The sequence below is a fragment of the Micromys minutus genome, assembly GCF_963924665.1.
Source record: "Micromys minutus genome assembly, chromosome: X".
Classification (NCBI taxonomy): domain Eukaryota; kingdom Metazoa; phylum Chordata; class Mammalia; order Rodentia; family Muridae; genus Micromys; species Micromys minutus.
Genome location: NC_137970.1, coordinates 43,211,675 through 43,233,445, shown reverse-complemented (window position 1 = coordinate 43,233,445; position 21,771 = coordinate 43,211,675).

Below are 21,771 nucleotides of genomic sequence, written 5' to 3'. Positions count from 1 at the left end.
GCTTTGGAATGATGATTTTTATTTTATTTTATTACATTTTATTTTGTCGTGTTTGGTTGCTATCTCTTAGAATTCTGCTCTTTCCTAATGAGACCTAAAAAGGGAGTGAATCTGGATGGGAGGGAAAGCAGGGAAGAACATAGAATGAATAGATTACCTGCTTCATCCCAGTGATGCATGGTGGTTGAACACAATAAGTCAATAAATATAATTCACCACACAAAAAAAAAAAAAAAACCTCAAAGACATGAACCACATAATCATCTCATTAGATGTAAAGAAGACCCTTAACAGGGAAGCTACAAGGCCTAACACTATTACTGATGTTATGATGTGCTTACACTCAAGAGCCTAGTATGACTGCCCTCCAGGAAGTCCAACAAGCAGCTGAAAGACTTAGATACTGATACTTACACCCAGACAATGTACAGAAGTCCAGGACCCCTGTGGTTGAATTAAGGAAAAGCTGGAAGAAGCTGAGGTGGACCACAACCTCATAGAAAGGCCATCAGTCTCAACTAAACTGAACTCCCATGATCTTTTAGACACTGAGTCACCAACCAGCCAGCATACACTAGCTGATATTAAGCCCCCAACACACATGGAGCAGAGGACTGCCTGGTCTAGCCTCAGTGAGAGAAGATGCACATAACATTTGAGAGTCTTTAGACCTCAGGAAGTGGGAAGGTCTGGTGGGGTGGGGATATCTTCTTGGAGGAGCAAAGACCAGGAGGGGGAAAAAGATTGGACTGTAAAAAATATCAATGCAGATGCTCAAAGCCAACCCTCAGACTAGTCACAGGGACTCCAATGGAGGAGTTAGAGGAAGTACCTCAGGAACTGAAGGGGTCTTATCTGGCACCAGTGTGAGGGAAGGCCACTGGTTCAGTGAATGCTTGATGCCCAAGTGAAGATAAATGCTAGGGCAGTGAGGTGGGAGTTGGGGGAAGCACCCTCATAGAAACAGGGTAAAGGGAGATGGAATAGGGTGTTTGCAATAGGAAAACCAGGAAAGAAGATAACATTTGAAATGTAAATAAATAAAATATCTAAATAAAAATTAAAGATTAAAAGAGGACCCTTAACAAGTCAAACATTCTTTAATTTCTTGAGAAAACAGGGATTTGGGACACCCATCTCAAAACAAAAAATGCAATATAGAAAACACCACAATCACCATCATTCTAATTGGAGGAGGGTGAACATCCACTAAAATCAGTAATAAGACAAGAAAGTCTACCTTCTCTCTTGTACTTGAAAAATTAGCTAGAACAATAACAAATTTAATGGCGATAAAAATAAAATTAGCAGAGAAAGAAGTCAAAGTATATTTATTTGCAGATATGATCCTATACATTAACGCCCCTAAAGCACCACCAGAAATCTCATATGGCTGATAAACATATTCAGAAAAGTTGACAGATACAAAATGAGTGAAAAAAATGAGTAGCCTTCCTATACACAAACAACATCCTATGGGATACAATGAAAGCAGTACTAAGAGGAAAACTCAGAACTCTGAGTGCCTCCAAAAAGAAACTGGAGAGAGCATACACTAGCCACTTGACAGTACAGCTGGGAGCTCTAGAATAAAAAGAAGCAGATACACCCAAGAGGAGTAGGATGCAGGAAATAATCAAAATCAGAGCAGAAATCAACCAAGTAGAAATTTTAAAAAGCCATATAAAAAATAACCAAAACCAGGAGCTGGTTCTTTGAGAAAATCAACAAAATCAAGAAACCCTAAGCTAGACTAACTAGTGGGCACAGAGAGATAATCCAAATTAACAAGAAAAAATGAAAGGGGAGACCTGGAATAGCAGAGATCCAGGGACACAGGCCTGGTGAGACTGAGCCATGAGTGGCCAGGGCACAGAGAGATCTGGGCAGAGCGCACAGAAAGCGTGGCCCCCCACCCAGATTGGTTCAGGGGAGCAGAAACGCTGGAATAGGAACTTGGTATCCACCCAGAAAGCCATCCTGTGTGCAACAAACGCCCAGGACATTTGGGACCAGGAACAGTAGGGAGAACCAGGGACACAGGCCTGGCAAGACTGCACTGTGAGTAGCCAGGTTGCTGAGAGGGCATGGTAGTCACAGTCCTCCGGTTGGTCCAGGGGAGCAGGAACTCTGCCATAGGGACCTGGTGTCTGCCAGGAAGGTCCTTGACTGCGGACCAAATGCTCAAGCCATTTGCCACCTAAACCAACAGAGATCCAGGGACACAGGCCAGGTACACCAGAGACAGGAACCAATCACTGACAACAAGACTACATATAATCACAGACAACAAGATGGCAAAAGGAAAGCAAAAGAACTTAAGCAATGGAAACCAAGACAACCTGGCAAAATCAGAACCCAACTCTCCTATCACAGCAAACAGAGAAATGCCAAACACTCCAGAAAAAGAAGCCTCAGACCCGAAATCATACATCAAGATGATGATGGAGATCTTTAAGAAGAGCATGAATAACTCACTTAAACAAGAACAAGAGGAAAACCATAAACAAATAAATCAAAGAACTAGAGGAAATCAGAACCAAAGAGATGAAGGAATTGAAGAAGTTATTTAAAATAAAAATGGAAACAGTAAAGAAAACACTAAAAGAGACAACACTGGAGGTGGAAAACCAAAAAAAGGACTCAAGGGTCACAAATGTAAGCATCTCCAACAAACCACAAGAGATAAAAAAGAGAATCTCAGGAGCCGAAGACAACATTAAAAATATAGACAAAACAGTCAGACAAGATGCAAAAGCCAAAAAGCACCTAACCCAAAATATCCAGGAGATCCAGGACACAAGGAAAAGACCAAACCTAAGGATAATAGGAATAGAAGAGGGTGAAGAATATCAACTAAGAGGCATAGTAAATATCTTCAACAAAATCGTAGAAGAAAATTTCCCTACCCTCAAGAATGATATGACCATGAGCATAAAAGAGGCCTACAGAACTCTAAATAGAGTAGACCAGAACAGAAGTTCTTCCTTATACATAATAGTCAAAATGCCAAGTGTCCAAAGCAAAGAAAAAATACTAAAAGCAGTAAGGAAAAATGGTCATGTAACATACAAAGGCGGACCAATCAGAATTACATCTGTCTTAACAACAGAGACTATGAAAGCTAGAAGATCCTGGAGAGACATCATACAGACCTTAAGAGGACACAAGTGTCAGCCCAGGCTGCTATACCCAGCAAAACTCTCAATCACCATCGATGGAGAAACCAAGATATGCCAGGTCAAAGTTCTTGTCATACAGTTCCTTTACTTGCTTAGTTAGAGTCACACCAAGGTATTTCATATTGTTTGTGACTACTGTGAAGGGTATCTTTTCTCTAATTTATTTCTCTGCATGTTTGTCCTTTGAGTAGAGAAAGGTTACTGATTTGTTTGAGTTAATTTTATATTGAGCCACTTTGCTGAACTTGTTTATCAGCTGTAGAAGTTCTCTGGTGGGATTTTTGAGGTCACTTACACTATCATGTCATCTGCAAACAGTGATGTTTCTACTTCTTCCTTTCCAATTTGTATCCCCTTGATCTCCTTTTGCTGTCTAATCACTCCGGCCAGGATTTCCAGTACTATGGTGAATATGTAGGGGGAGAGTGGGCAGCCTTGTCGAGTCCCTGATTTTAGTGGGATTGCTTCAAGTTTTTCAGAGTTAAGTTTGATGTTGGCTATTGGTTTGCTGCATATTGCTTTTATTGTGTTTAGGTATGGGCCTTGGATTCCTGTTCTTTCCAAGACTTTTAACATGAAGGGGTGTTGGATATTGTCAAATGCTTTCTCAGCATCTAGTGAGATGACCATGTGGTTTTTTTCTTTGAGTTTGTTTATATGGTGGATTATGTTGATGAATTTCCATATATTAAAACATCCCTGCATCACTGGGATGAAGCCTACTTGATCTTGGTGAATGATCATTTTGATGTGTTCTTGGATTTGGTTTGCAAGGATTTTGTTGAGTATTTTTGCAAAAATATTCATAAATGAGATTGTTCTGAAGTTCTCTTTCCTTATAGGGTCTTTGTGTGGTTTCAGAATGAGGGTTATTGTGGCCTCGAAAAGTGAGTTAGGTAGTATTCCATCTGACTATTTTGTGGAATAGTTTGGAAAATATTGGTATTAGGTTGGCAATAAATATCTGATAAAATTCTGCACTGAACAACACATCCGGACCTGTGCTTTTTGTTTTTGGTTTTGGTTTTTTTTTTTTTTTGTTTTTTTTTGTTTTTTTTTGGCTGGGAAGCTTTTGATGACTGCTTCTATTTTTTTTTAGGTGTTATGGGATAATTTCGATGGTTTACCTGGTCCTGGTTTAACTTTAGTATCTGGTATCTGTCAAGGAATTCATTTACTTCCTCCAGATTTTCCAACTTTGTTGAGTATAGGCTTTTGTAGAAGGATCTGATGATTTCTTGAATTTCCTCATTTTCACTTGTTAAGTCTCCACTTTCCTTTCTGATTTTCTTAATTTGGATACTCTCTCTTTTCCCTCTAGTTAGTAGGGCTAAGGGTTTATCAATTTTATTAATTTTCTCAAAAAACAGCTCTTGGTTTTGTTGATTCTTTGAATGTTTTTTTTTTTTTTTTGTTGTTGTTGTTTCTATTTGGTCGATTTCTCTTCTGAGTTTGTTTATTTCTTGCCATCTATTCCTCTTGGGTGTATCTGCTTCCTTTTGTTCTAGAGCTTTCAATGGTGCTGTCAAGTTGCTAGTGTATTCTCTTTCCAGTTTCTTTTTGGAATCACTAAGAGCTATGAGATTTCCTCTCAGTGATGCTTTCTTTGCATCCCATAAGTTTGGGTATGTTGTGTTTTTATTTTCATTAAATTATAGAAAATCCTTAATTTTTTTCTTTATTTCTTATTTGACCATGCTATCGTTTAATATAGCATTGTTAATTTTTCTGTGTATATGGGCTTTTTGTTGTCTTAATTGTTATTGAAGACCAGCCTTAGACCATAGTGATCTGATAGGATGCATGGGTGTATTTCAATCTTGTTATATCTATTGAGGTTTGTTTTGTGACCGATTATATTGTCAGTTTTGGAGAAGGTGCCATGAGGTACTGAGAAAAAGTTGTATTCTTTTGTTTTAGGATGAAATGTTCTGTAGATGTCTATAAATTGTAATTTGTTCATAACCTCTGCTAGTTTCACCGTGTCCTTGTTCAGTTTCTGATTCCATCATCTGTCCATTGATGATAGTGGGGTGTTGAGGTCTTCCACTATTATTGTGTGGGGGTATAATGTATTTTTTGAGCTTTAGTAGGGTTTCTTTTATGAATAAGGGTGCTCTTGTATTTAGAGCATATATGAGAAGGATTGAGAATTCCTCCTTACAAATTTTCTCTGTAATGAGTACAAAGTGTACTGCTTTATCATTTTTGATAACTTTTGGTTGAAAATCTACTTTATTCAATATTAGAATGGCTACTCCAGCTTGTTTCTTGGGGTCATTTGCTTGGAATGTTTTTCCCCAACATTTGATTCTGAGATTGTGTCTGTGTTTGTCTCTGAGATGAGTTTCCTGTATGCAGCAAAATGCTAGATTCTGTTTATGTATCCATTCTGGTTATCTATATCTTTGTATGAGGGAACTGAGTCCATTTATATTAACAGATATCAAGGAATAGTGTTTGCTGTTTCCTGCTATTTTTGCTTTTAGAGGTAGAATTTTCCTGTGTGTCTTTCTTCTTTTGGTTTTCTTCTTTAGTTATTTTCTTGTTTTTACTAGGCTGTAGTTTTCTTCTTTGTATTGGGTTTTCCACCTATAATTTGTTGTAGTGCTGGGTTTGTGGTCATATATTGTGTAAATTTTGTTTGTCCTGGAATATCTTGATCTCTCCATCTATGTTGTTTGAGAGTTTTTCTGGGGATTGCAACTTGGGCTGGCACTTTTGTTCTCTTAGGGTCTGCATAATGTCTCTCCAGGATCTTCTAGTTTTCACAGTTTCTGTTGATAAGTTGGTTGTAATTCTGATAGGTCTGCCTTTATGTTACATGACCTTTTTCTCTTACTGCTTTTAGTATTCCTTCTTTGCTTTGGGCACTTGGCATTTTGAATATTTTGTTTCGGGAGGAATTTCTTTTCTGGTAACTCTATTTGGAGTTCTGTAGGCTCCTTTTATACTCATCGTCATCTCACTCTTAAGGGTAGGGAACTTTTCTTCTACGAGTTTTTTGAAAATAATTACGGTGCCTCTTTGTTGCTATTCTTCACCCTCTTCTATTCCTATTATCTTTAGGTTTGGTCTTCTCATTGTGTCCTGGATCTCCTGGATATTTTGGGTTAGGAGCTTTTTTGCTTTTGCATCTTGTCTGACTGCTTTGTCTATGTTTTCAATGTTGTCTTTGGCCCCTGAAATTCTCTCTTCCATCTCTTATAGTCTGTAGAAGATGCTTGCATCTATGACACCTATTACTTTTTTAGGTTTTCAACCTCCAGTGTTGTCTCTTTTAGTGTTTTCTTTATTGTTTCCATTTCTGTTTTAAATTTCTTCTTTAATTCCTTCATCTCTTTGGTTCTGTTTTCCTCTAGTTCTTTGAGTTCTTTGAGTGTTTTTCATGTTTCCTCTTTAAAAGCTTCTATTTCTTTATGCTTTTTCTCCCATTATTGTTTAAGGATCTCCATCATCATCTTGATGTATGATTTCAGGTCTGAGTCTTCTTTTTCTGAAGTGTTTGGCATTCCACTCTTTGCTGTGATGGGAGAGCTGGGTTTTGATGTTGCCAGGTTATTGTTGTTTCCCTGGTGTACGTTCTTTTGCTTATCTCTTGTCATCTTCTTGTCAGTGATTGGTTCCTGTCTCTCCAGTGTACCTGGCCTGTGTCCCTAAATCTCTGCTATTCTCTTTGGCAAAGGGCCTGAGTGTTTGTTCTGCATGCACGGGCCCTCTGGGTGGAAACTGAGTCCCTATGGAAGAGTTCCTGCTCCCCTGAACCAATGGGGGGGGCGTGCTTTCTGGGTGCTCGGCCCAGAACTCTCTGCACCCATGATACTTGCTGTGCAGTCTCACCAGGTATGGATCCCTGGATCTCCCCTGTTCCAGGTGGCAAATGTACTGAGGATTTGGTCCTCACACACTTGGCCCTTCGGGTGGAAACCGAAACCCTAAGGCAGAGTTCATACTCCCCTGAACCAATCAGGGGACCATGCTTTCTGCGTGCTCAGCCCAGACCTCTCTGTGCCCCAGCTACTTCCACCATAGTCTCACCAGGCCTGCTTCCCTGGATCTCCACTGTTCCTGGTGGCAACTGGCTTGGGCATTTGGTCCGCATTCACGGGCTCTCCCTGGAGTAACCATTCTAATATCTAATAAAGTAATGCTCAAAATTAAGAAATCTTCAGATTATACTACAAAAGGCTATACTCAACAAAATTGGAAAAACTGGAGGAAATGGACAAATTTCTAGACAGATACAACATACCAAAAATTAAATCAGGATCAGAGAAAACATTTAAACAATCCCATACCACTTAAAGAAATAGAAACAGTCATCAAAAGCCACCCCCCCAAAAAAAAGAAAGCCCAGACCAGATAGGTTCAGTGCAGAATTCTATCAAACCTTCAAAAAAGACCTAATACCAATTGTCTCCAAACTATTCCATAAAATAGAAACAGAGGGAACCCTACCCAACTCATTTTACTAAGCCACAATTACTCTCATTCTTAAACCACACAAAGGCCCTACAAAGAAAGATAACTGCAGACCAGCCTCCCTTATGCACATTGATGCAAAAACATTCAATAAAATTCTTGCAAACTGAATTCAAGAACACATCAAAATGAACATTCACCATGTTCAAGTAGGTGAATGATGGGATGAAGAGAAATCCACCAACATAATCCACCACATAAACAAATTGAAAGAAAAAAAAGACATGATTATTTCATTAGATGCTGAGAGAGCATTTGACAAACTTCAACACCCCTTCATGTTAAAAGTCTTGGAAAGACCAGGAATCCAAGGCCCATACCTAAACTTAGTAAAAACTATATACAGCAAACCAGTAGCCAGCATCAAACTAAAAGCTGAGAAACTTGAAGCAATCCCACTAAATTCAGGAACTAGACAAGGCTGCCCAAGTTCCCCCTACCTATTCAAAATAGTATTAGAAGTCTTGGTCAGAGCAATTAGGCAACAAAAGGAAGTCAAAGGGATACAAATTACAAACAAAAAAGTCAAAATATCACTATTTGAGGATGACATGATAGTATACTTATATGACCCCAAAAATTCCACCATAGAACTTTTACAGTTGATAAACAGTTTTAGCAAAGTGGCTGGATATAAAATTAACTCAAACAAATCAGTAGCCTTCCTCTACTCAAAGGATAACATGCTGAGAAAGAAATTTGCGGAAAGATACCCTTCACAATAGTCACAAACCTATGAAATACCTTGGTGTGACTAACTAAACAAGTGAAGGACCTGTATGACAAGAACTTCAAATCTCTGAAGAAAGAAATCTAGGAAGATCTCAGAAAATGGAAAGATCTCTCATGTTCATAGATTGGAAGGGTCAACATTGTAAAAAAATGGCCATCTTACCAAAAGCAATCTGTAGATTCAATGCAATCTCCATCAAAATTCCAACTCAAATCTTCATAGCGTTGGAAAGAGCAATTTGCAAATTCATCTGGAGGAATAAAAAAACCTATTTTATTCTATTCTGAACAAAAAAAAAAGCAAAAAACTTCTGGGGGAATCACCATCCCTGACCTCAAGTTATATTACAAAGCAATTTTGTTAAAAACGAAATGGTATTGGTACAGAGATAGGCAAGTAGATCAATGGAACAGAATAGAAGATCCAGAAATGAACTCTCACACATATGGTCACTTGATCTTTGACAAAGGAGCTGAAAACATTCAATGGAAAAAGGACAGCTTCTTCTAAAAATTATGTTGGTTCAACTGGCAGTCAGCATGCAGAAGCATACAAATCGATCCTTTCTTATCTCCTTGTACAAAGCTCAAGAGTAAGTGAATGACAGTTCTCAACAAAAAACCAGGTACACTGAAACTATTAGAAGAGAAAGTGGGGAAGAAGGAAGACCAAAATGTGGAAGCCTCAGTCCTTCTTAGAAAAAAACCTAAGTGTATAGCACCCTCTCAGAGTGTGGTACACCTAGAATTTAAATCCTTAATAATACAAAAGCTAAGAATGCAGCCTTTTGGCAATCCTTGGTATTTAAAAATCATTATGTTTAGTCTTTACACACCAAAAGAACTGTGATTATTTCCATGTTACTCTTTATTTTATATGTACTTCATACTCACTGAAACTAGTAAGTTTTCAATTAATACTATCAAACCTTTAAAAAAAAATCAAGTACTGACAAAAATATATTCATATAGTTTTATGCAAACATGCTTTTAAAATCTGTACATTTATCTCTGTATTTTAAAATGAAGTTGTTAAAAATAAAAATTAAAAAAGAATGTACATGTATGTATATATATGTATATATATTTGAAATGTATATATATTTGAAACTTTTTCTGTAGTAGATTTTCACATGATTTTTCCTAAATTCCTTTAGTGTTATTTATTCCACTCATATTTCCATATTTCCTTCTGTACATTCCTTTATCTTCTCTACTCTGAATTGCCATTCTGATTGCATTATTCCTTTTTAACTCTTTATAATACAGCATTCTTCCTCCCCTCGCTTGTAAGCCCCTCTGTCTATCCCCTTTAGTAATTTCCTGATTTGTACAGATATACACAATAATCAGGAAATACAAAGAGCACATTCATAAATAAGAAATAAATATGTGGTGTTTGTACTCCTGAGTCTGGGTTACCTCATGCATAATGATTGCTTCTAATGTTTTCTTTTTACATACAAAATAATAACTTCATCTTTTCAATAGCTGAATAATATGTTATTGTCTAAATATATATTCCTTTTACTTACTACCCATTAATAATTTGATGGCTATCAAGGTTGTTTCAATATTTTGGCTTTTGTGAATAGAGGAGCAGAGAGTATTCATGAGCAGTCATTGTTAAAATAGGATATAGCGTTGTTGGGGTAAATGCCTAAAAATTATATAGCTGAAAAGTTTCAGAATTTAAAAGGAGCTCAAAAGAACCCCCATGCTCATAGATTGATGGATTAAATGTTACAAAAATGTCTATCTTTCTGAAAGCAATCTAATTTATTCAACACAACATACAGCAAATATCCAAAGCAGTTATTTATGAAAATTGAAAATATTTTCTTAAATTTCATATTTAAATACAAAAGATCCAACATAGTCAAAACAATACTAAGCAGCAAAATGCCTATAGAAGGTATTTTTGTTTCTTAATATTTTATAATTATATATACATTGAGTAACATATCATTATTTCATCAAGCTACTTAATATACCACCTCAACTGGTTATTTATAGCATTAATCAAATCTATCAATATCCAAAGTCATTAACCTCAGTCCCGACCAGTATTGGAGAATATAATGAATAGTCTGGCAGTTCTTCCTTTTGAGATTTGTAAGTTCAGTGAATTGTTGCTTGGGTATTCTTAGATTATTGGGCTAGTATCTGCTTATAAGTGAGTGCATACCATGAGTGTTCTTTTGTGACCGAGTTAACTTACTCAGAATGATAGCTTCAAGTTTCATCCATTTGCCTATGAATTTCATGAAGTCATTGTTTTTAATAGATAAGTAGTACTCCATTGAGTATATGTACTAAAATTTTTGTGTCTATTCCTCTGGTGAAGGACATCTGTGTTCTTTCCAACTTCTGACTATTGTAAATATGGCTGCTAAGAACATGGTAGAACATGTGTCTTTGTTGGAAGTTGGAGCTTCTTTTGGGTATATGCCCAGAAGTGGTATAGCTGGGTCCTGAGGTATTACTATGTTCAATTTTCTGTTGAACTGCCAGACTGATTTCCAGAGTAGTTGCTCCAGTTTAAAATCCCACCAATAGTGGAGAGTATTCCTCTTTCTCCACATCCAAGCCAGCATCTGCTGTCACCTGAGTTTTTGATCATAGACATTCTGACTGGTATAAGGTGGAATCTCAGGGTTGTTTTGATTTGCATTTCCCTGATGACTAGGGATGTCTAGCACTTCCTTAGATGTTTCTCAGCCATTCGATACTCATCAGTTGAGAATTCTTTGTTTAGCTCTGCACCCCATTTATTTAAATAGGATTATTTGATACTCTAGAGTCTAACTTCTTGAGTTCTTTGTATGCATTGGATACTAGCCCTCTAGCAGATGTAGGATTGGTAAAGATCATTTCCCAATCTGTTGGTTGCCGGTTTGTCCTTTTGACAGTGTCCTTTGCCTTACAGAAGCTTTGCAATTTCAAGAGCTCCCATTAGTCAATTCTTGATCTTAGAGCATAAGCCATTGGTGTTCTGTTCAGGATATTTCCCCTGTGCCTATGTATTCTAAGCTTTTTCCCACTTTCTGTTTTCTTAGCTTCAGTGCACCTGGCTTTATGTGGAGGACTTAGATACACTTGCACTTAAGCTTTGTACAAGGAGATAAGAAAAGATCATTTTCCATTCTTCTGTATGCTGACTGCTAGTTGAATAAGCACCATTTGTTGAAGAAGCTGTCCTTTTTTCATTGAATGTTTTTAACTCCTTTATCAAAGATCAAGTGATCACAGGTGTGTGGGTTCATTTCTGGGTTTTCAGTTTTATTCCATTAATCTGTCTACATGTCCCTGTACGAATAGCATGCAGTTTTTACAATACATCACCAAAAATATAGCATCTAACTGAATATTTATACAGTTTGAACAGATGACCTCTTCCACTTATTCTCTAGAAAGGAGAATTTTATTTCCTGTTTGTAAGTGTTTAATTGTTTAAAATGCCCAAATAAGAGAAAACATGTGGTATCCATCATTCTTTGCCAGTGTACTGTGTAGAAGCAAGATATTTTCTAAGTTTATGTGTTACATACACACAAACACACATCCAAAAATCAAAACAAAACAAAATAAAATAAAATAACAACAACAAAAAATACCATGGATGAATAACTTATCTCTTAGCTAACTACTTCTGGACATATACCTGCTCTAGATTGTATTTGATAGTTTAATGTACCCATTTACACTCCACTGAAGAAAACTGATTTTTCTTTTGTCATATGGTATCTTTTAAACTAGTTTCTCTGTAAAGAGTGGGACACCATGTCCATTTACCATTTTCAGGGCTGAGACCCCATCTGGCTAAAACCTGTGCAGATTTACAGATGTGTACTGCCACAGAAGGGGAAACAGAATATACATTAAATAGAAAATTAAATATAGTGTTATTGAGAAATAAATGGGTAACTAGAATAAAAAGAATATAAAGGGAAGTAGATTGAAAAGATGGGTAAAGTATGGAATATAATAAAAAGCCAAGTACCACAAGGGGCCATTTGAAAAATCACATGGGAACCTACTATTGTTGAAGTTTTCTAAAATATATACACCAAGTAATAGGCATGAGAAAGATTCAAGTGGGCATTTTAGGCCACCAAGTATAACCACCAGTATCAGGAATAGATTACAACTTTTTTGGTCAAAATGGCCCCATGGAACATTCAAACATTATAGGCTATTGTCTAGCCTATTGACTAGCCTCTACAACACATGTCAAGGTCCTGCTGCTCAAGACAACATTTACTTATGGCATCAAACATTGAGAAGTTAAGCTGGTACTTAACTAGAAATTTCATTTCTATTGACTTATTTTCATGGTGCTGCAAAGAATTCTCCATGTTACTAGAAGAGAAACGTAATCATAATTGTCAACTAGCCACAGAAATTGTGACCTACAATGACCTACCTAAAAGATGTAGTGCTACAATAATGGCACAGTTATGGAAGAAACCAACAACATTTTGATTGCATTTATGGCCCACTCCATGAAATGAGAATTCACACAGAGAATTGTAAATTGAAAATATGTACAAAATAAATATAAAATCCTGCCCATGTCCTTCTGTTTTGCACATAAAATGCTCTTGTAGTTTGTTATTGCCAATAGGATAAAATGTAGTATTCTTACTCTTCTTATTAAGAGTTATAATATTTTTGGCATCATTATCTGTATACTTAGGGAAACCACATCATACATCTCAAATGTCATAATTTCTTATTCTAATATTACTTCTTATTGAGAAGATAAATTATAATTCAAAATTCTTTTATGATGCTTTGATGTCATCCACTAGGACACTGGTATATAAATGTAGTTTTTACCTTACAACTCTCAGCATTAATTAGCTGGTTATTTCTTTTTTGTTCTTTAAGGAGAAAATGTTTATTTGGGCATATGATTTGCTTATATGATTACTTCACATCACAACATCCCTGAAGCAGAAAGAAAAGAATTATTCAGTGTCCTGATATCACTTTCAAGAGAACTTTGCCAATCCAATTATCTAAATGTCTTCTACTAGAACTACTTTTATTTTCTCCCTTTTTATTTGTTTCTTTGAAATTTTTCTACCAAGTATTTTAATCATTTTCATCTCATCTCTCAAACTCTCCGTGTTCCATTCCAAATTCCAAACACACCCAACTTTGTTTCCTTGTTTACTTAAACACATCAACTTCAATTTGGGCCTTCTATATACACTTGGATGTATATACTTGAGTCAATTAAACTTCATTCTTAAAGGAATATCTCTCTCTCTCCCTCTCTCTCTCTCTCTCTCTCTCTCTCTCTCTCTCTCTCTCTCTCTCTCTCTCTCTCTCTGCTATCGTTTGCCAATAGCTTTTTAGCTAGTCTGGATTATTCATGTTTTCCTCTCTTATCCATGTTAGGATTCTGGCTTGATTTTATACATTTCTTGAGCACAATACCTCAGATATACAGCTGTAAAGCTGTGTTGAGAAAATAGTTTTTCTTTGTAATCAACAATTACCTCTGGCTCTTATAATTTTCTTCCCTCTCTTTTATAATGATCCCAAGGCCTTAAATGTAAAGAGTGTGATATGTATGTTCTGTTCAGAGCTGAGCATTCCACAGACTATAATCTCTGAACCTTGATCAATTGTTTGTCTCTGTTAATCACTATCTACTGTAAAAAGAACCATTTTCTGATGAAAGGTGAAAGATGTATTAATTGCAAGATATAACAATAAATCATTGGAATCAGGTTAATACTATGTTAACTTAGCAGAGTAAGAGTAGTAAATTCTCTCTTGGGGCCTATTATCTGTCTAGCCACAGGTTTTTGGATCTGGATACAGTAACAGGTATGAATTTTTTTTTTTTTTTTGTGGAATGTACCTGTTGCCCAATTAGCATCTGGCTTGAACATTTCCATGATGTTCATCCCATGACTGTCCCAGGGGGATTGTTTATCGAGGCTGATAATTATTGTCACGGGTGAGTAAGACCAATGACTACTATTCTCTTCTTCATGCTTCCATGATAGTGAAAGATAGCCAAGAGAGATAGATGGAGCTTTCAGGTCAGTGCCAGCTTTATTTCTCCATATTTTAGACCAATTACTATTTTGTAACCTTCACTCAAGGCATCATTTTTATGTTTACAAATTTCTCTCTCTTTCTGTCTCTGTCTCTCTGTCTCTCTGTCTCTGTCTCTGTTTCTGTCTCTCTCTCTCTCTCTCTCTCTCTCTCTCTCTCTCTCTCTCTGTGTGTGTGTGTGTGTGTGTGTGTGTGTGTGTGTGTGTGTTTTGTTTTATCTTTTACAATGCTGGATGATATTAATAACACTAATAATATAAACATGGTGGCCATGGCACAAATATAACATACTAAGCAATCAAATGTATTTTAAGATTTTAATCTACCTCAGTAGACAACATGCTTCTGTCTTCTATGCAATGCCATATAATTTTCTGAAGGTTATATAATATAGTCATCACACATAATGAATCTTGAATAATATTGGTGACATTAAAAGTTCAGGATATCACTATGTAGTAAGCATGTGACCTTGGCCAAGCTAGTTAGTTCTTCATTATGCCTTAGATTATTCATTAAAGAAAATAAATTGATAAACAATAAAACCTACAAATGTGACTTGTTTGATGAGTCAGCAAGGTGTCACTTGAAATCATGTAGAATAACACCTACCGTGCAATTAGCACTCCAAAAATTAGAGCAATCATCATTTTGTACATGTAAACTCTACTTTAACTTGAAGATTATACTGTTTGTTTTCTTAATTCCATTTGACTGCTCATCTCCACTTGATGGCATGTATAACTGACTAAGAGATAAGCCTCTAAATAGGTCTAAGGCTGGTCCTAAGAATGATTAATTGAAATGAGAAGAAATTTTCTTAGAGTAGGATACATTTTTCAATAAGTAGCCTAGATATAAAGAGAAGAACTGAGAGAAAACAAAAGCATGCCGACAGACAATACATTGTTAAACTACCTTGTTGCTATGAAGTAAGCCAACTTAGTGAATCCTTGTTGAAAATACATGGACATCTCCCTGGTTCTGTTTCCCCAGGGAACATTGGCTAGCATAATTCACAAAAAAAATTTTCTGCCAAGAATTGTCTGCTCACCACCTACAAGCACATACTTCCATTGGGAAGTTTATTTCTCCATCTCTTTAACCGTGGATGAAGTAGCTTAAATCTTTATTCTAATATGCTTCCATTTACAGCATTATTTCATTTTCATTTGCTCTATTTGTGCTGAGACAATGTCTTTATCAGTATTGTTCATATTGCCCAGCACTGTAAAAGTTAAAAGAAAACAAAGCAAATGAAATCCTACATGTGGAATTAAATTAAATTAAATTAAAATCCAAACAATTTTAATGAGATGAATAAAACTTGGTCATAACTCCTACTTAAAAATATTGCTCATGTGCTTTCCCCATCTTGGTTATAGAATTTCAAGGGAAGAAATCTAATCATGCACCTTGGTTTATAATATAGTTTTGATCCTGGCTCTCACTGGGGAGAATCTAAGTAGTTATGCCCATCAGTATAAGCCCAGGAATATTTCCCTTGTTGGGATGACTTTTTAATTTTAGAACAGCCCTTTGTACTCAGGTTTTTGCTTTGTTTCTGATCAATCTATAGCTTTGAAACTTTTTTTCAATGATATTTAAAAATTTGAACTCTTCACACTGTAGGAACACCCAGGCTTCTATAGCTGCTGAATCATTTTCTTCAAATGCCACTTAAACTGCCAACTGGGCCTGAAATTGTAAAGAAAATAAAAATCATCACCTAAGTAAAGATAACCTTATCTCAGAACAGCTATAATAAAAAATACACAGAAGCAAAAATACTCATGAAGCTATAATAAAAGACTCTCGAATTTCAAAAAACTATGGAATTAACTTACCCTAGCTTTCTTGAGATCCATCATATAGTTTGCAATTAGAGTTCATGGCTCCTGGGGTACAATGTGCCTTTCAGTTCCAGAAATTCAGGTGCACTCCCTCAGGCATTGAAGCATTAAGACCAGTTTGTATTTCTCTTTATGTTCCCTTAGTATGTTCATTCAAGTAGTATGAAAACGTGACAGGAAAATTGGTCTTATATATTAATTTTGTGTACCCTGTATAACTTGCAAATATCATTGTATCCTACTAATAGGTAAACTATATTGATCCTGGAAATAGCCATTATATTCTGTTTCTGATAAAGTTATAAAAAGTCTGATTGCTCTCAATAAAACTGTCATAACCTCACTTGTGCTTTGGCCCTTCTGATCTGGCCTGATTTAATTCCTCAAGGCCCTGTCAGGTCAGTAAGAATGCACAGGCACATACCTAGAAGAATGACTCCTTTTTCACCGGGCTTTAAGCCACTCACTGGAAAGTAGAATCAAAGTGCAAGTAGCTGTAAAAATGTAAAGATTTTTCCCATTTAAGTTTATACTCATAAAGAAAGCTCTATTATAAACACAACACTGATAATATCACTTTTCCTTCTAATTAGATTTATAGTACCAAATAAATCTTTGGAGAATCAGCTACCCATGGACAAAGGTAGTCTGTCCTTATTCTCACTCATTTCCTCCAAATCCAATCCCTCAAATCACATCCCCAGTTCTGTATAATACCAGCTAGAGCCTCTCCTTCCTTTCTGCCTTCATTCCCAGGGTACTTAAACAAATTCTGGTTACACACTCTGTTTTGTTCCCTGCTGTGGAAACCCCCTGCCCAGCTTCTCATTGTAGCTAATCCCCAATTATGTGTATTAGCTTCTGAAAATCACAAACACATTCTAGCATGAACCACCAGTAGCCTCAATTGGTAGGATTTCAGAAACATTCCAGACCAGGCAATACACAGCCACTACACTCTCCTAAGAAACAGAGACAACAACAGATCGAAACACCTCTTAAACAAAGACAATACTAGTGATTAGTTTCTAAATTTAAATTCTTCTCAAACCCAGATGCCTACATGCCAGCATGAAAACACAATCAATAACAATGAGAACAATATATATTCACTAGAGCCCAGAACCTCCCATAGTAAGCATTGTAAAATTCAACAAAGACAAGGACTTCAAAATCGCCCTTTTGAATATAATAGATGTTCTTAAAGACAATACAAATAAATCTATTAAAGAAATCTAAGAACACAAAAATAAGCAGTGGAACACAATAAACAAAACAGTTCAGGCTATGAAGTGGAAATGGAATCAATAAAGAAGACACATAATGAAGATAAAGTGGAAATGAGTAATTTAGGACTTAAAAAGGAAGCTCAAAGCAAGCCACATCAACAAAATGGAAGAGATGAAAACATTCTCAGTTATTGGAGGCAAGATAGAAAAACTAAAAAAAAAAAAAAAAAAATGGTTAAGGAGAACACTATACACATAAATCCAGGGACAAAACAAATGAGAAACATTATGAAAGGACCAAGGAAAAAGAAGAAATCCAAATTGAAGGGACATAAATATTGTGTTCTTTATCTCTCTGGCTCATTCAATTCTTCACCCTCTCTCTTCTACAGAATTTCCTAGTTCTGCCTAATGTTTGAGTATGGGTCTCTGAATTGGTTTCCATCAGTTGTTGAATCAAGCATCAGATAACAGACATGCTACTCAGTGTTTAAAAGTATAGTAGAATATCGTTAAGAGTGTCAGAGTGGTGTTCTGACATAGATCTTAAGCTGAGTCAGCCATTTGTTAGCCTTTCCCTCAATTTTTCCTCTATCTTTACCCCTGTTCCTCTTTAAGGCATGACAAATTTAGGGTCAAGCCCTTGTGTTTTGGTTGGTGCCTAATTATTCCATTGGAAGTTTTTTTCTGATTACTGGAGATGCTTCCATATTTCCCATTGCTAGGCATCTTAGCTAAGGTCACCTGCCTGGAGCTGAGAGAATTAAGAAATTCCCTTAGCCTGAGTAATGCCATTTTACATAGATCTCAGCATAGGTTTCTGTTTCTCACAGCAAAGGCCTTTTTCCCAGAAATTAGGTGATCTCACTTTGGTCAGGTAGCTAGCCGAGTAGAACATCACCCAGGCAATGGATCCTGCTTGGCAGAACATTCTCTCCTGCACATGGGTTGTTCCCCTCCCCATGTAATTCTCCACAAAGGGTATTGTGAACAGTCCTTTAGCTGGAAAGTTCCTTTTTTTCCATGCCTTACTTTCCCATACCTTATTTCCTTCTTCTACCCATATAAAACTAGCATGTGAACAAAATAAAAATTTGTCAGCATGATCAGATCACCTGTCTTGCTGTTCTCCTTTGTGTCTTTTGTTCCCCCATTCTGTCCTAGATAATCCCGGGTTCCCATTTACTGTCCTGCAGGTTGGGGAAACTGGCGCCCAATATGGGGCCATCAGGGGAGCTCTATGGAGGGAACACTGCACACCCATTTAGGAAGGCCTTCTGTGTTCCAGAACGTGACAGAGCAATTACACAACCTACCCTTCAGTAGCTCAGCTCGCGAAACTCATTCGTGGTGCAGTCCTTAAAGGTAAGGTGATAGGACAAGCAGTTTCTCAGAAGTCTCTTTTCGTTTTGGGACTTAGGGGGTCTCTCAAGACATGAGGAATTAGGGTTAAGAAAAAGAATCTCAAAAAATTTTCAGATTTTGTTGGTAACGTATGTCCTTGGTTTCCACAAGAAGGCACCATCGATGAAAGGGCTTGGCAGAGAGTTGACAACTGCTTTAAGGATTATTATTCAACTTTTGGTCCTGAAAAGATTCAGGTCACCGCCTTTAGTTATTGGAAACTTATTAATGACATACGTAGGACTACCCCAGAATGGCCAGAGTTACAACAGTTAACGTCAGAAGGGGAGAAGTCTCTCAGGGAAATTGCTTCCCACCCCCCTTCGGTAACCTCCTCCAGGGAAAATGCTTTCTGTCCCCCTTCAGTGCCTGGGCAAACCCGCGACCCGCCCAGGTCTCCTCCTGCCTCTGTAATTATTGAGATGGGGGAAGGAACAAATAGCTACACAGCCTGACAGACCCTGTCCAGCCCCAGCTCACTTGAGTAATCAATTCCAGCCATTTCCCAGACGATTGTACCCCTACGTTGAAAACATCACACTGGGTCTAGGGCCTAGTGATTTCTCTCCAGGGTATGAGGCAGACCTTAAGAAAAAGGCTGTAGCCTATCAGTCTGATCACTACGGTCTAGACCTGCCCTAGGTGGCTAAAATTGCCCTCCAGTCAGGAATGGTTTTTCCTTTCTGCCATTTAATCCGCCTCCCCCATACAGGACCCTTGATATTATTTTTGGATCCCCGCCAATTTCTGCCACTAGCCAACAACTAACATCAGATTTGGTTTCACTTTGCCACAGGAATTATTTCCACCTCTCTTTCCTACAAAATTTACATGATTTTCAACAGCTTCTAGGAAATCTCTAGTTTCTTCGTCCTTATCTTAAGATTCACCTTGATGTTTTGTTGTCTCTCAATGAACTCCTAGCAGGAGATTCTCATCCACTGTACTTACACGTGTACTTACACCACCAGCCAAGATAACCCTTGACCAGATTAGCCAGACAATTACTTCTCAAGCCACATTTCACATCCAGCCTAAGATTCCCTTATTTTTCATTATTTGTGCCACTACCCATGCTGTAGTGGGAGCTTTTTGGCTAAAGAGTAAGGGTCGCGCTGCCTCTGAACATCCCTTGTTATAGGTTCCCCTCCACTCTAAACCCAATAAGGTTTTGGTTACTTATACTTTGTCTGCTACCTTGATCATAAAAGGAAGAAAAATATCTCATCAATATTTTGGGAAAGACCCAGATACCCTCATTGTTCCTAACAAATTTAATCAGGTAGATTGGCTACTCCAGTCTAATGATGACTAGGCAGTTGCTGGTACTATTGACAATCATTACCCAAATGATCCCCTTATACAGTTTTCCAGATTACACCCTTTGGTTTGCCTAAATTAACATCTCAAAAGCTACTTCTAGATGGGATAACTGTTTTCACTGATGGATCTTGGGATGGTAGAGTTGTGTATGTCATCAGTGACAAAGTTCATTCCATTCAGTCCCCATATATGTCAGCACAGTTAGCAGAACTTTATGCAGTCCTTCAGGTTTTTAAGGCCCTTCTGGCCACCCCCTTTAATTTGTAGACTGACAGTGCCTATATTGCTTATTTGCTTCCTTATTGGAGACAGTTCCCTACATAAAGTTCAACTCTACAGCCTCCCACCTGTTTATTGAAATACAGTCCTTTGTTGTCAAGAGAACCCCCTTTCTTTGTGGGACACCTGAGAGCTCACACTGTCCTACAGGCCCCTTGGCTGAGGGAAATGCTAAGGCTGATGAAGCCACTGAGCTTATCCTCCCTGCCCTGTTATCCCTCTTGCCAGGGCACAGCAAGCTCAGTCTTTACATCATCTCAATGCTTCCCCCCTCTGCCAGATGTTTAAACTTACCAGAGACCAATCCAGAGAGGTTGTCAAAGCTTGTGGCACATGTGTCACTTTTCTTCCAGTCCCCCAACTAGGTGTAAACCCCCAAAGGCTGGTCCCCAATGAACACTGGCAAATAGATGTAACCCATGATCCCTCCTTTGAAAAATTGAAATATGTTCATGTCATTCTCTATGCTTCCCCCCTCACAGGAGAAGCCTCAAAAGACATTGTTACCCACACTCTTTAAAGTATGGCAGTAATGGGCAAACCTCAAATTCTTAAAACTGACAATGATCTACATTATACTGGAGTCAAATTTCAACAATTTTGAAAGCAGTTTGATATTAAATATATTACAGGGGTCCGCTATAACTCCCAGGGCCAAGGAATTGTAGAGAGAGCCCATCAAACCCTAAAAAAAAACCAAACAAAACAAAAAACAAAACAAAAAAAGCATGCTTAGGCACCTTGAGACAGTGACAGAGGCCTATATAACCCTTACTCCTAAGAAAAAACTCAACCATGCTCTGTTCGTTCTCAACTTTTTAACACTGGGCAATAAAGGCAAAACAGTGACAGACCACCACTGGCATCCATCATCTCAAGATTCGCATGCATTATTACATTGGAGAGATCCCTTCATGGGCCAGTGGAAGGGACCTCATCCAATCCTCATATAGGGCTGAGTTTCGGCCTGCATTTATGATCAAAATTTCAGAGCCAAGATGGCTCCCCAGGAGGCTTATTAAACCTGTTAACTCATCGTTGTCCAGAACAGAGCAGCCGTCTTCTCCTAAGACTTGTTCTTCTTTTTCAGATGCTGCTTCTCCAAGGACTGGTGATGATCCTCTGGACCATAGTTGCAACTTCCAACCTTCCTCTTCAAAAGGCCCCACCCAATAGACACATGCCATAGAATTATATGTGGGTAGTTCT